At 38.4% G+C, this 12,190-nt stretch overlaps 1 protein-coding gene across 12 annotated transcripts in view; it reads left to right on the top strand.

The window, feature by feature from the left end:
* Positions 1 to 12,190, top strand: part of AGBL4 (AGBL carboxypeptidase 4) — a 1,406,556-nt gene that overhangs the window by 862,254 nt on the left and 532,112 nt on the right. The window contains exon 1 of one of the 12 annotated variants that reach the window (XM_077779721.1): positions 2,038 to 2,094. The exons of the other annotated variants lie outside the window; for them this stretch is intronic. The gene's annotated coding sequence lies outside the window, so the exon portion shown is untranslated. Of the gene's footprint in view, positions 1 to 2,037; positions 2,095 to 12,190 lie in introns of those variants that run through there. 12 annotated transcript variants of the gene reach the window in all.

Here is a 12,190-nt window from a genome sequence, read left to right as displayed (position 1 = left end):
ATAATAATGGAATATAACAGTCTTGTTACATAAGCCCTTAATAAATGTTAATTGCTAATATTAAAATGATCATATTTATCAGTGTTAGGAACTCACTGTTCCCACCACCGCCCCCCCTTTCTTCCTCATCTGAATCACCTTTGGGAATGAGTGAATTTGGAAGCAAAATGATTGTTTTTTCAGCTCTTACTTAACAAGATATCATATGATGCAAAGGGCAGCTGACATTATTTATAGTTAACTTTTATTTACATAGATTGTATCTTAAGGTCTTAAAGTCTTCCTTTTAAAGAATGAACTTGCCCTGGAAAGACAGTGGCTACTCAAAGAATGAATGATTTTTAATTTTTTTAAGTTTATTTATTTTGAGAGAGAGAGAGAGAGCATGAGAGCGCGTGCACAAGTTGGGGAGGGAAAGAGAGGAGACACAGAATCCCAAGCAAGCTCGGAACCATCAGGGCAGAGTCCGATGCAGGGCTGGAAATCATGAACTGTGAGATCATGACCAGACCTGAGACCAACGGTCAGATGCCCAAGTGCATGGACTGCACCACCCAGGCACCACCGAATGAATGATTTTTAAATAATGACTTAGTAAGAAGCTATCATCCACGTGCTTGGCTAATTTTCACTCTTGTTTTTCAAATCTACAAGGAAGGCTCAACACAGTAGCTGAAAAGATGTCTCAGGGTTTATTTATATAGGACCCTGATTCAAAAAACTGTTCATGTGAAGTAGTTCTATAAATAGAATTAGATTTCAACTGAGAAATTATATGTAAAAATCTTAACACAGAATATATTGTTTGAAGTATTCTTGATGTACCTTTGATTATTTATATCAGATCTGTTGAGAAGCATAGAACACCAGGGTTAGTGAGGTGATAGTGATGGTGCTAAGCACTCAAAAATCAAGTATTTTTATGGAGGGGAAAATCTTTTTGTAATCATTCATTCATTTGTAGTCAAATTTTAAGTATCCCCTATGTGAGAGGTGCTAAGTATACCAAAACAAATAACTACTACTAACAACTACTATTCTCAAGTACTTTCTTCAATCTTGATCATGAACCGGGTGATCATGACCTGAGCCAAAGTCAGAGGCTTAACTGACTGAGCCACCCAGGCGCCCCTCAAGTATTTTCTAAGAAAAAGACATACACACACACACACACACACACATGTGTGTTCATTGAAGTGATGTAGATGTTATGGTAAAAATCTCTTTAAGGAACAGAGAAGAGTGGAATCCTATACAAACTGAGGGCTGATGGGAGGGGAACAAAGGGGGAGTGATGGGCATGGAGGAGAGCACTTGTTGGAATGAGCACTGTGTGTTATATGGAATCCAACTTGATAATAAACTATGAAAGAAGGAAAAAAAAGGAAAAAAAATAAAAAGGAAGAAGATCTATTCAAGAGCCCTAAGAGATCTAAAGAGAGAAACTCATTGACTATATACAGAATAAAGTGGAAAGGGGAGAAGGGATTAGTCATAGAGATTTGTAGATAAAAGGCAAAAGTCCTAGGCTATTGCACCATTCACCTGCTTAAAAATAATTTTGGCATAAAATTAATGAGAATTAAAAAAATAATAAATAAAATAAATAAATAAATAAAAATCAGGCACACCTATGAGTATAATTGGGTGTATTCTCTCCAGATTGAAGCCTCTCTATAGTTGTTTCTGATGTTATGCCCGAATCGTGAGTCCCCAGAGACCTCCAAGGAGCAAGTACAAAAGGGTCTTTATTACAAGCTCCAACAGGGGCTCACCTGTCTACCCTCACAGCGGCAGCAAAGTGAAGCCCGGAACAGTGGCAAGCAGGGTTTTTATGGGGGAAGGGCGGGGGTGTTACCGTACACACATTGTACGTTTTGCATCATTACATAAGCACCAATCATAATTGTACAATACCCATAGTAACAGCATAGTAACAGTGTTGACCATTCAGTATCTGTGTGGCGTCCATGGGCGGGCTGTTACGTTTGGCGGGACCCAATCATGACCTTTGAGAGTCTTTTGAAATGACCAATTATGACGTGGGCTCAGAGAATCTACCTGGGGCTTATGCAAGCGGTGATTGACTGGCAAGTATGTACAAAGTAGCTACCTGCAGTTCCCAGCCCTGACTTGTCTCCAAGACTACAAGAATGTTACACATTTCTTTTGATTGGCATATCCGAGGGCGGTCGAGGGTGGCTTCAGCTGAGTCTTTTCCTGGAACTGGGACTACGTGCAGCCTGAGGTTGTTTCTAATGGAGGACTTAATTTCAGGCTCCTCTCTGACCAAGGAGAGCACAAACAGCCAGTGTAAGATAATGGTGCTTATTGACCAAGAGAAAAGAGGTGTCTGTCAGTGACCCTGAATGAGAGAAATGCTTGTTTCCTGTTGTTGTCTGGAATAGCAACAATGAGACCTGAACCACTGTGGAAAGCTTTTAAATATTTAGTCTCTGCCAACCCACAACTGAGGTATTTGTGTATTTAACTTGATAGAAAGATGAATTATATATGGGAATCTTTTCCTACCGTTTGCTCTACGTGTGTTGACAAACGTCCCATCATTCTCTAGGAAGCACATGCCACAGGGAACGGGGATTACTGCAACGTTCTGCAGACATTTTACTTGTAGAGTTTTTATCCCATATGCTGCTTTTTCTCATCGCAGCTGTCTTTTTATTTATTAAAACACAATCACTGAGCAGGGAACTTTTCCAGACTCCCTTTTCTCAAAGTGGCATTTTAGAGTTAGGTCGAATGTACTCCCTAGTGAATGTATAGTTATTCCCAAGATTTTGTCTCTTTGATGTGTAAGGAAGCTCTTGGCCAGCTCAATTCAGTGGCCAACAATTCCAATGAAAATTTTATTGTATTTAAAAGAGAAAATGTATCATCTTATTTAAAATTGAGAGCTGAAAATTCCACAGTTTTATTCCAGTTGTCAGTGCATTAGATGAGATATGATGTATTTTTCCATTGATAATGCTGACCCTAGCCACATGTTATTTTTTGACCATCTATGTAGTACACAGTTTTATGGTTTGTTAATTTGCAAAAGAACATATCAGATTTATCCTCCACTTAGCTCACTATAACAATGTAAGATTATGCTTTTAACTACCAGAGTGAACTACTTATATTCCAGGAATTTGACACAAAGTGGAACCTCAAATTCTGTGCTATTTTATTTTAAATAAAAATCTAGTTGCAATAATAGCATTAATTGAAGACTGCTTGAAGATGCACAGTTCATTAGTCCCCCGTCTTTAAACAATGCTAGATAATCTGAGAGTTGCATAACTGGACTGCATTATCTTTGTACTTTATAGAGTTACCTTTGTAGAACTCTCCTTTGATGTATTGTCATTGGCCTGCATTAAAGGACCCCATAAAATAATCTCATGAACGTTCTTAATGAATTTACACTAAATGTGGTAATAAAACAGACGCATGCCACATGAAGGGAGGCATGAAAAAAATTTGTCAGGTTTCATAACCAGGAAAAATTGTAACTGGCTTATTTTTTCCCCAGGCAACTGGATTGTTTGTTTGTTTGTTTGTTTGTTTAATAAACTCTAAGAATTATATGACTGGTTATAGTTCTTTTTTGCTTTGGCTACTAGGAAGCTCAAAGTTAAAGCCTACTTTTAACAAGTACATAAGACCTTATGGTATGCATCTGTTTGTAATATTATTACTTCAAGCTTTTATTTTCCTGCCTATATTTTATCTTCTCTTTTGTTTATTATTTATGTTTCTATTTATATACTTTTCTATAATTCACCTCAAATTTATTTTGGACATAGAACTACACACATACACACACATGCACACACACACACACAATACCATTTTTGGCCATCATGAGGTCAAAGGTCCGGGAAATTAGCTGAATTGGTCCCTTCCTATCTAAGTGTTTGTTCTAAAACAAATAGGTCTTCAATTTTTCTGGATTTTAAATGTAAAAGTGGATATATTTTCCCAGGGTTTTGTCCAAGGTCAGTATATGTGGACTTTAAGCATAAAGAGAATTTCTGGCTATCTGACAGCAAGATTTGGGGTCTACTCTAGGTTTGACTTGTCACCTCTACAATTTGCACTCAAAAACGTCCCTCCAGAATGATACACTCCTTTACAAGCATGCATTTGTAGAAGGTCCCTTAGATGGAAAGGTTCTGAGGTAGCTTGAGAGAGATTACAGTCTAATCACCCCTCTTCACTGAATTGTTAAATTGTGGATTTGGGAAGTAGACTGGGTTCAAATTCTAGTTCTAATATTCATGAGCAATATGACATATTACTAAATTCCTCTCTGTCTTAAAAATTTTATCATTAAATGATGAGGCAGATAGTTCTTATATCCCAAAATTACTATGGGGGTTAAATAAGATAATTGGCTTAGCATGAACCCAGCACACAGAAAATGCCCACTAATTGGTGAATATTATTACTATAATGACCACTGCCAATCTCACCTACCTTTATATCTATTACCTGCCTTCATTGGATGCCCTGCATACGAACGCACGGTTCTTATCACCATTGAATTAATCTATTCAGTTACTGTGCCAGGAACTTCAGGACACTGAAGATATAGATGTAGACACAGAGTGTCTATAAGCAAGGAACTTACACTCTAGTGGCAGGAAACAAAATTTCAGATTTTTTTTATTATGAAGAAAACAGGGGGATGAGAGAGAGTAACTGCATTAGTCTAATTTAAGTACTCCACATGTACCCCAATGTTCATAGCAGCACTGTCAACAATAGCCAAAACATGGAAAGAGCCTAAGTGTCCATCAACTGACGAATGGACCAGGAAGATGTGGCTTATCTATGCAATGGAATACTACAAGGCAATGAGAAAGAATGAAATCTGGCCATGTGTAGCAACATGGATGGACCTTGAGGGTGTTATGCTGAGCGAAATAAGTCAGGCAAAGAAGGACAGATACCATATGTTTGCATGTATAAGTGAATTAGGAGGAACTTAACGGAGGACCATGGGGCAGAAGAAGGGGGAAAATAGTTGGGGAGAGGGAGGGAGGCAAACCATGAGAGACTCTTGAATGCTGAGAACAAACTGAGGGTTGATGGGGGTGGAGGAGAGGGCAAGGAGGTGATGGGCATGGAAGAGGGCACTTGTTGGGGTGAGCACTGGATGTTATATGGAAACCAACTTGACAATAAACTATTTAAGAAAAATAAATTAATTAATTAAGTGGTTGGGAAAAACTTGTCAGGGTGACATTGGGATGAGATATGAAAGATGAGAAGGAGTTGAGGGAAGAGCATTAGAGAGAAAGAGAAGAGAAAATGAAAAGGTTCTGGGACAGAGCTGAGCTTGATTGATGTCTTTGAAAAACAGAAAGAAGGACTGAGGGGCTCGAGCAGAGAAGGAAAGAAAGCAGTGAAAGATGAAGCAGGTGGAAGTAACATCAGGGTGATGAGTTTGGCTCCCCAACTTTTTTGTGCAGTGGAAAGGCTTAGGAGTTTTTAAGCAGATGTGTAAAAAAACACTGATTATTGCTTTAAAAATCTGTTCCTTTAAATGATATGCAAAATCTGACTCCCATCTTCCCATGCTTTTCTCTTTGCTTAGAAATTCCTTTATCATCCCTTTATCTCCTAACCATCCATCCACCAAGATTCAGCTCAAGAATCTGGATGAACCCCCTACGTTACACATAATGTCTCTGTGCTCTCATTACGTGTGCACACACCTCTATCACAGCACTCAGGACACTTCTTATCATGGTCATGATGCCTGTGTCTCTTGAAAAACTGAATTTCTTGGTGTAAGGGGACAGGATGGTGTCTTATTTATCTTTAAATATCTAGTACTTAAAAAATGCTTACATGGAGAAGGTACTGAACATATGCTTGAATTTTGCATTATCTTTACAGATCTACTTTGACTGAGTTAGAAAACTGAGAATTAACTAAATTTTGAAATTGGAGATATCCTGGTGGGGTATATTAACTTCAGAGGCAGGTGCAGCTGCATATGTGGGCTGTTCAGTGTTCTAAAGCACTTTTGATCAGCTAAGGTGTTGCTGCTTCCAGTGACATGGACACTATAGCTACATTCCAGCTGACTTTTAAGTAAACAGAGATGCAATTTCTGACCAAAACTAAGCCAGAAAGATAAACATTGCCATTCCTATTAACCCTCATTCCTATAAATATGCATTCACAGTGCTAGGAATCCATCTTGGGTAAGCTGAGAGACCTGGGGTGGACTGGGACTCATTTTTGAGAAATATGACATGCTGTAAGGTCTCAGCCCCAAAGGACAGGAAACATTGCTAAATTTATTTTCCAACTTATTCCTGCCCCTAGGACTGATGCAAGCCATGCTCTCTAATAAATCTTCTTTTAAGACCTTTCTCCTTACATTTGCCTCTTGATCCCATCACCTTTGTCTTCAATTCATGGGATTTATTTTTTTCTTTCTTCTCCTCCCCACCCCCCTTTTTGAAATAACTTGTCAGCTTGCAGAACACTTTCTCAGTTTTATGCTTCACAGTGGAAGACCAGCTCGGGGAGAAAGGCCTAGATTTTTTAACTACTGTACTGTCACAGCCCTCCTCTTTCCACACTTAACCACCACTTGCCCATGCATTCCCCCAATTCCAGACCTAGCTCAGGACACCCCTAGAACTCTCTCAAAAAGGATTAGTCTAGCTGTGAAAGCTTTTGACAGAAATCTGGCTGCTGTTTGATAGTCCTGCCCAGAACAGGAACCTACCCATTAATTCCATTTTAGCCAACACTTCTTCAAAGTCTATTATGTGAACTCTGATAACATTATCTGGATCTTGTCTATCCTTTGGTGCCATCATAAGCAAGGCAGAAGATACATATGCAAAGCAGGAAAGATTACTTGGAGAAGGTAGAACATATGCATGATACATTTAATTGATGATATCCCTTAGTTTGACATTTAAACTCCATCCCATTCCCTACAGCTGGATTCATGCTTCTCTTCAGACACTTCCCCAGTGATTCCAATATAAAACGTATGCATCAGCTACATGGTCCAGTTCCTTTGAACACATCTGCTTTCTCATCTCTCGTCCTTTGCATATACACTCCCTCTGTCTAAGAAATACTTCCTCCTATTTGAATGAAACTTCATTCTATCCCACTGTCAAAATTCAGCCTGAAGCCACTCTTTTGAGGAGTCCTTCCCTGAACACGCTACCTAGCTCTCCTACTCAGTAGGGTAATATTATGCTTAAGTGTTAGCCTACGGAATTGAAGCCTGACTAACTACCATTAACCAGCTATGTGATCTTAAATGACATTTTTCAGTGGACACACTAAATCTCCCTTACTACATTCTTATTTTTTTCATCAACCCAATAAGCATTTGAATGTCTGAGCTACCCTTCCATGGAGTTGAAATAGGCAACAGTTTATGTAGTGTGATTTGAGACTATTATATGATCTGAATGTTTTTTTCTACTGGTCTTTGTTTAAAGCTTTGAAGATATCTTATAAAACTAATAACATTATAATGAAATCCTTGGAATCATAACCTAATAGTCTTTGGAATCCTAGAATGTCAATTCTGTAAAGACCCTTAGAGGGTTAGTTTCATCTTGTTTTGTTTTGTTTTTAATTTAGTCTTCTTGTTTTTTAGTTGGAGAAACTGCTTTTCAGAGAGGCAAATGAGTTGGAAAAGACCATTTACGTAATTCAAAATTTCTTTATCAACACTATTGTTCAACAACATAATTCTAATTATCTGGAAGGCAAATATGGCTTATGTTGGTGCTGTTTTCATTGTCTCAAGTTAAATTGGTTATGTATAAATGTATAAGGTACAGTTTTTTTGTTTTTGTTTTTGTTTTTTTTAGTTACTAAGAATAGAAATCTATTCCGTTTAACTCAGACAAAAGGAAATGCATTTGCAGGATATTGGGGACTCACAGAATCAATGCGAGGTGGAAAGAGACATGGACTTAGAGTAAGCAAGAGGGAAAGAGAAGGAAAGGAAAGGGAAGGAAGCCACAAAAGCAGCCTTGGAGTGGGGCAGTCTGGTAAGGAATTGAAGGAACAAACCTTTTATTATGTTTTTTCTATTCAAAATACAGATTCTATGGAGGTCATATTTGATTAGCCCAGATAAGGTCATGTGCTTTGGTTATGGGACAGTAAGGCCTTTCCTTTTACTCCAACAAACTATACCCAATGAGGAAGGAGTCATATAAGTATATGAAATAATTTGTTGTTAAGACAAGGAAATGGGGAGGCGCCTAGGTGGCTCAGTTGGTTGATGATCAGACTTTGAATCAGGTCATGATCTCACACTTCGTGAGTTTGAGCCTCATGTTGGGCTTTGCACTGACAGCGAAGGAGCCTGCTTTGGATTCTCTGTCTCCCTCTATCTCTGCCCCACCTCTGCCCCCAGTCTCTTTCTCTGTCTCTCTCAAAAATAAACATTTAAAAAAAATTTTAGGGGCACCTGGGTGGCTCAGTCGGTTAAGCATCTGACTTTGGCTTAGGCCATGATCTCACAGCTCATGGTTTTGAGACCCAATTCAGGTTCTGTGCTGACAGATCAGAGCCTGGAGTCTGCTCCAGATTCTGTGTCTCCTCTCTCTACCCCTCCCCCACTTACACTCTGACTGTCTGTGTTTCTCTCTCTCTCTCTTAGAAATAAATAAACATTGAAAATTTTTAAAAAATAAAAAAATATGTATTTTTAAATGGGGGCACCTGGGTGGCTCAGTCATTTGATGTCAGACTCTTGACATTGGCTCAGGTCATAATCTCACAGGTCATGAGATCTATCCCCAAGTGGATCTCTGCGTTGACAGGGGATTCCCTCTCTCTCTCTCTCTCTGCCTCTCCCCTACTTGTGTAAGCTCTCTAAATAAATAAATGAATAAATAAATAAATATTTTTTAAAAATTTTAGAAGACAAGGAAATAGATGCTGAGCTGCCAAAATTTCTTAATGCCAATTCTGACAAGAATGTCTTATTCAAAGGAAGTTAAGTAAGTTGTTTTGATAGATCCCAACAATGGACCACCAGTGTATGTCAGGAGCTTTATGTGTATGTTCTTTTTTTAAATTTTAGTTAGTTTTTTTTTAATTTATTTAATTTCAAGGTAGTTAACATAAGTGTAGTATTGGTTTCAAAAGCAGAACCCAGTGATTTATCACTTACATATAACACCCAGTGCTCATCCCAACAAGTGCTGTCCTTAATGCCCAGCACCCATTTAGCCCATCACTCTACCCACCTCCCCTTTAGAAACCTCTTAGTTTGTCCTCTGTAGTTAAGAGTCTCTGATGGTTTCCCTCCCTCTCTCTTTTTATCTTGCTTTTCCTTCCCTTCCCTTTTGCTCATCTGTTTAGTTTCTTAAATTTCATGTATGAGTGAAATCATATATTTGACTTTCTCTGACTGACTTATTTCACTTAGCATAATATACTCTAGTTCCATCCACATTGTTGCAAGTGGCAAGATTTAATTCTTTTTGATTGCCAAGTAATATTCCATTGTACACACACACACACACACACACACACACACACACCCCACATCTTTTTTATCAGTTCATCAGTCGATGGACATTTGGGATCTTTCCATAATTTGGCTGTTGTTGATAGCACTGCTATAAACATTGGAGTGCATGTGCCCCTTTGAATCAGTATTTTGGTTTCCTTTGGGTAAATACCTAGTAGGTATTTGTATCTTTTGGGTAAATACCTGCAGGAGCAGGACCAGCTAGGAGCCATTACTGGCACTTGCTTTTCTCTCTGCCTGCAGTACTTTTCCTCCAGAAATTCACTGGACTGACTCATCAGAAAGGCCTTCCTTGACAGCCCTATAGAACAAACTTGTAACCCTCCTACTTCACTTTCTATTCCTTTATGCTGCCTTTCTTTTTTTTCTTCATAGCACTCACTGATCATTGCCATACACACACATACACACAGACAGTATTTGTCTATTTATTTTCTCCCATAAAAATGTGAACTTTGTTTTATATACTAATTTATCCTAAGTTTCAAGAACTGTGCCTGATAAACAGTTGTTTGATAAATGAACAAAACAAACATAATCAGAAGAGTAGTTCTCAGCTGTGCCTCTAACCTCCAGTATGTCTTTGGCACAGTCATTTACCTCTCCAGGCTTCAATTACAAAATGAAAAGTTTGAACTTTTATAGAAACTCCCCTTTCCCTTATTTCTTGCCATCTGAATGCTGATTATGTTTGCTTGGTTTTTATATATTGTGCTTTTCTGCTAGCTTTCTTTTTAAAAAGCAATTTTGAAGAAACTAAAACAAATGTTTTAAAAACACTGGACTAGATAAGCCTTAAAGTTCTATCTTTTTATAAAAGTATATAGTTGTATCAGTATAAAGAGTTTATAGACCTCCCAGATAGATTACAAAGAAAATCTTTTAAGGAACAATTATGTATTTCTTGTTGGAAGAAAATAAAACGTCCCTCACCCCCTATGTTTCTGGTTCTTAACTTTCTGGAAGAGGACTTACAAAGTTCATTTACTCATTTCAATTACCAGAAGATTGCATCCATTTTATTATTTTAATTAACATAATAACTCTGAAGAGAATGAGGTTGTGAAATACATGAAATCAGAGCTTCTAAGATTAATAAGTCTACTGAAGTATGAAAGCTCTTTTACATATTTTTGACCTATGAAGATCAGTGTATAGAAAGGAATCTGTACTGTTCACAGGCAGAAGATGAGTATTGAGAAATTGACTTAGACATTGTCTTTCATGTGATGAAGACCAAAATGTCAGAGCTGATTCCTATGAGCCAACATTTTAACAAGTTACTTTATGAGGGAGTGATCTAATGAAACATAGCCAGTGCCCCTTTAGAAGCCAATGGCCTTGGAGTATGGGAGTCACTGAGAATGTATTTAAAATCCATTAGTGGCCCTTTACTTATTTTAGGGTCAGCCTTCCCTCCGTAAATGGCTTACAAGGCACCAAGCATATGATCTGATCCCTATCTCCTTTTCAACCTAATCTTTTGCTACTCTCTGACTTATATACTCTCCCATTCACTAACTTACTTATTCGCTGACTCATTCATTCAATAAATTTCTTTAGTGATTACATGTACCAAACTTGGTTTAGACCTTAGGGCTTCATGATGTGCAAATAGAGACATGACCTCACTCTAATGGGATAAGGAAAAATGATGTTAAGCTATTAATGATGTATGATGCATGTTATCATAGGGTAGTACAGGGATCATAGGGGCAGAGAGAGGGAATAACTGGTGGTGGAGGAGAGAATATTTCCTAGAAGGAAGGAGACCAAAGATAAGTAATTGTAGACATAGTAGGATAGACATAGACAGTTGTTAGTAGACTCCTGTGGTTTGACAACTTATCTTACCTGTAGATTTAGTCCCAGCCATGTAAGGGTTTCAGTCCTAATCTGTACATAGTCATAAGAGACACTAGCAGAAAGTTTCTTCATTCCCAGATTTTTTTCTTGGAATTATGACTAAGTCCTGACATAACTCGGCCTCCTAGCCAGGATGCTGGTTCTTTGCCTTTCCCTCAGACTCCTGTGTCAGTCCACATTTGTGACCTAATGCTTGTTAGGACCCTGCTAACCTGGTGCATGTTGCTGAATCTGTCCTTCTGGGGTCTTGGCAGCTGTCATACGACCTCAGTAATTCTTCTGGCACCATTATAGAAGATTACCCTTTTCTGTATCAGACCTCCCCAAGGCTGTGTCATGTCTCAGTTTTTGTTTTTTAGTCAGTGCTTTGCCACCTCAGCTCAATGCCATACCTTCCACCCTGCCAGTCCTTATGCATCCACAGGTCATCAAGTCATTACCACTTTTCACCTGGAGCAATAGCTTCCTCATCCACTGGAGACCAACATCCTAAGGGATATTTCCTCAAGATTTCCATTCTGTTCCCCGTGTATTTATGCGAGCCTTTCATTCCTGTTATGTAGATCTTACTCTTTGTCATAGTAGGAAAGAATAATTTGGTGTGATCTGGCTTGAAACCATGTATGTATATTGTCTCTTGAAAGTATCCCGCTCTCCTCCTTTCTGATTCTAATCACATCTTAATCCACTCAAGACTGTGATTGTAGGGATGCATGGATGGTTCAGTTGGTTGAGCGTCCAACTTCAGCTCGAGTCATGGTCTCATGGTTCATGAGT

Source organism: Crocuta crocuta, unplaced genomic scaffold, assembly GCF_008692635.1.
Source record: "Crocuta crocuta isolate KB4526 unplaced genomic scaffold, BGI_CrCroc_1.0 scaffold168, whole genome shotgun sequence".
Taxonomy (NCBI): Eukaryota; Metazoa; Chordata; class Mammalia; order Carnivora; family Hyaenidae; genus Crocuta; species Crocuta crocuta.
This window is presented reverse-complemented; position numbering and strand designations above follow the sequence as displayed.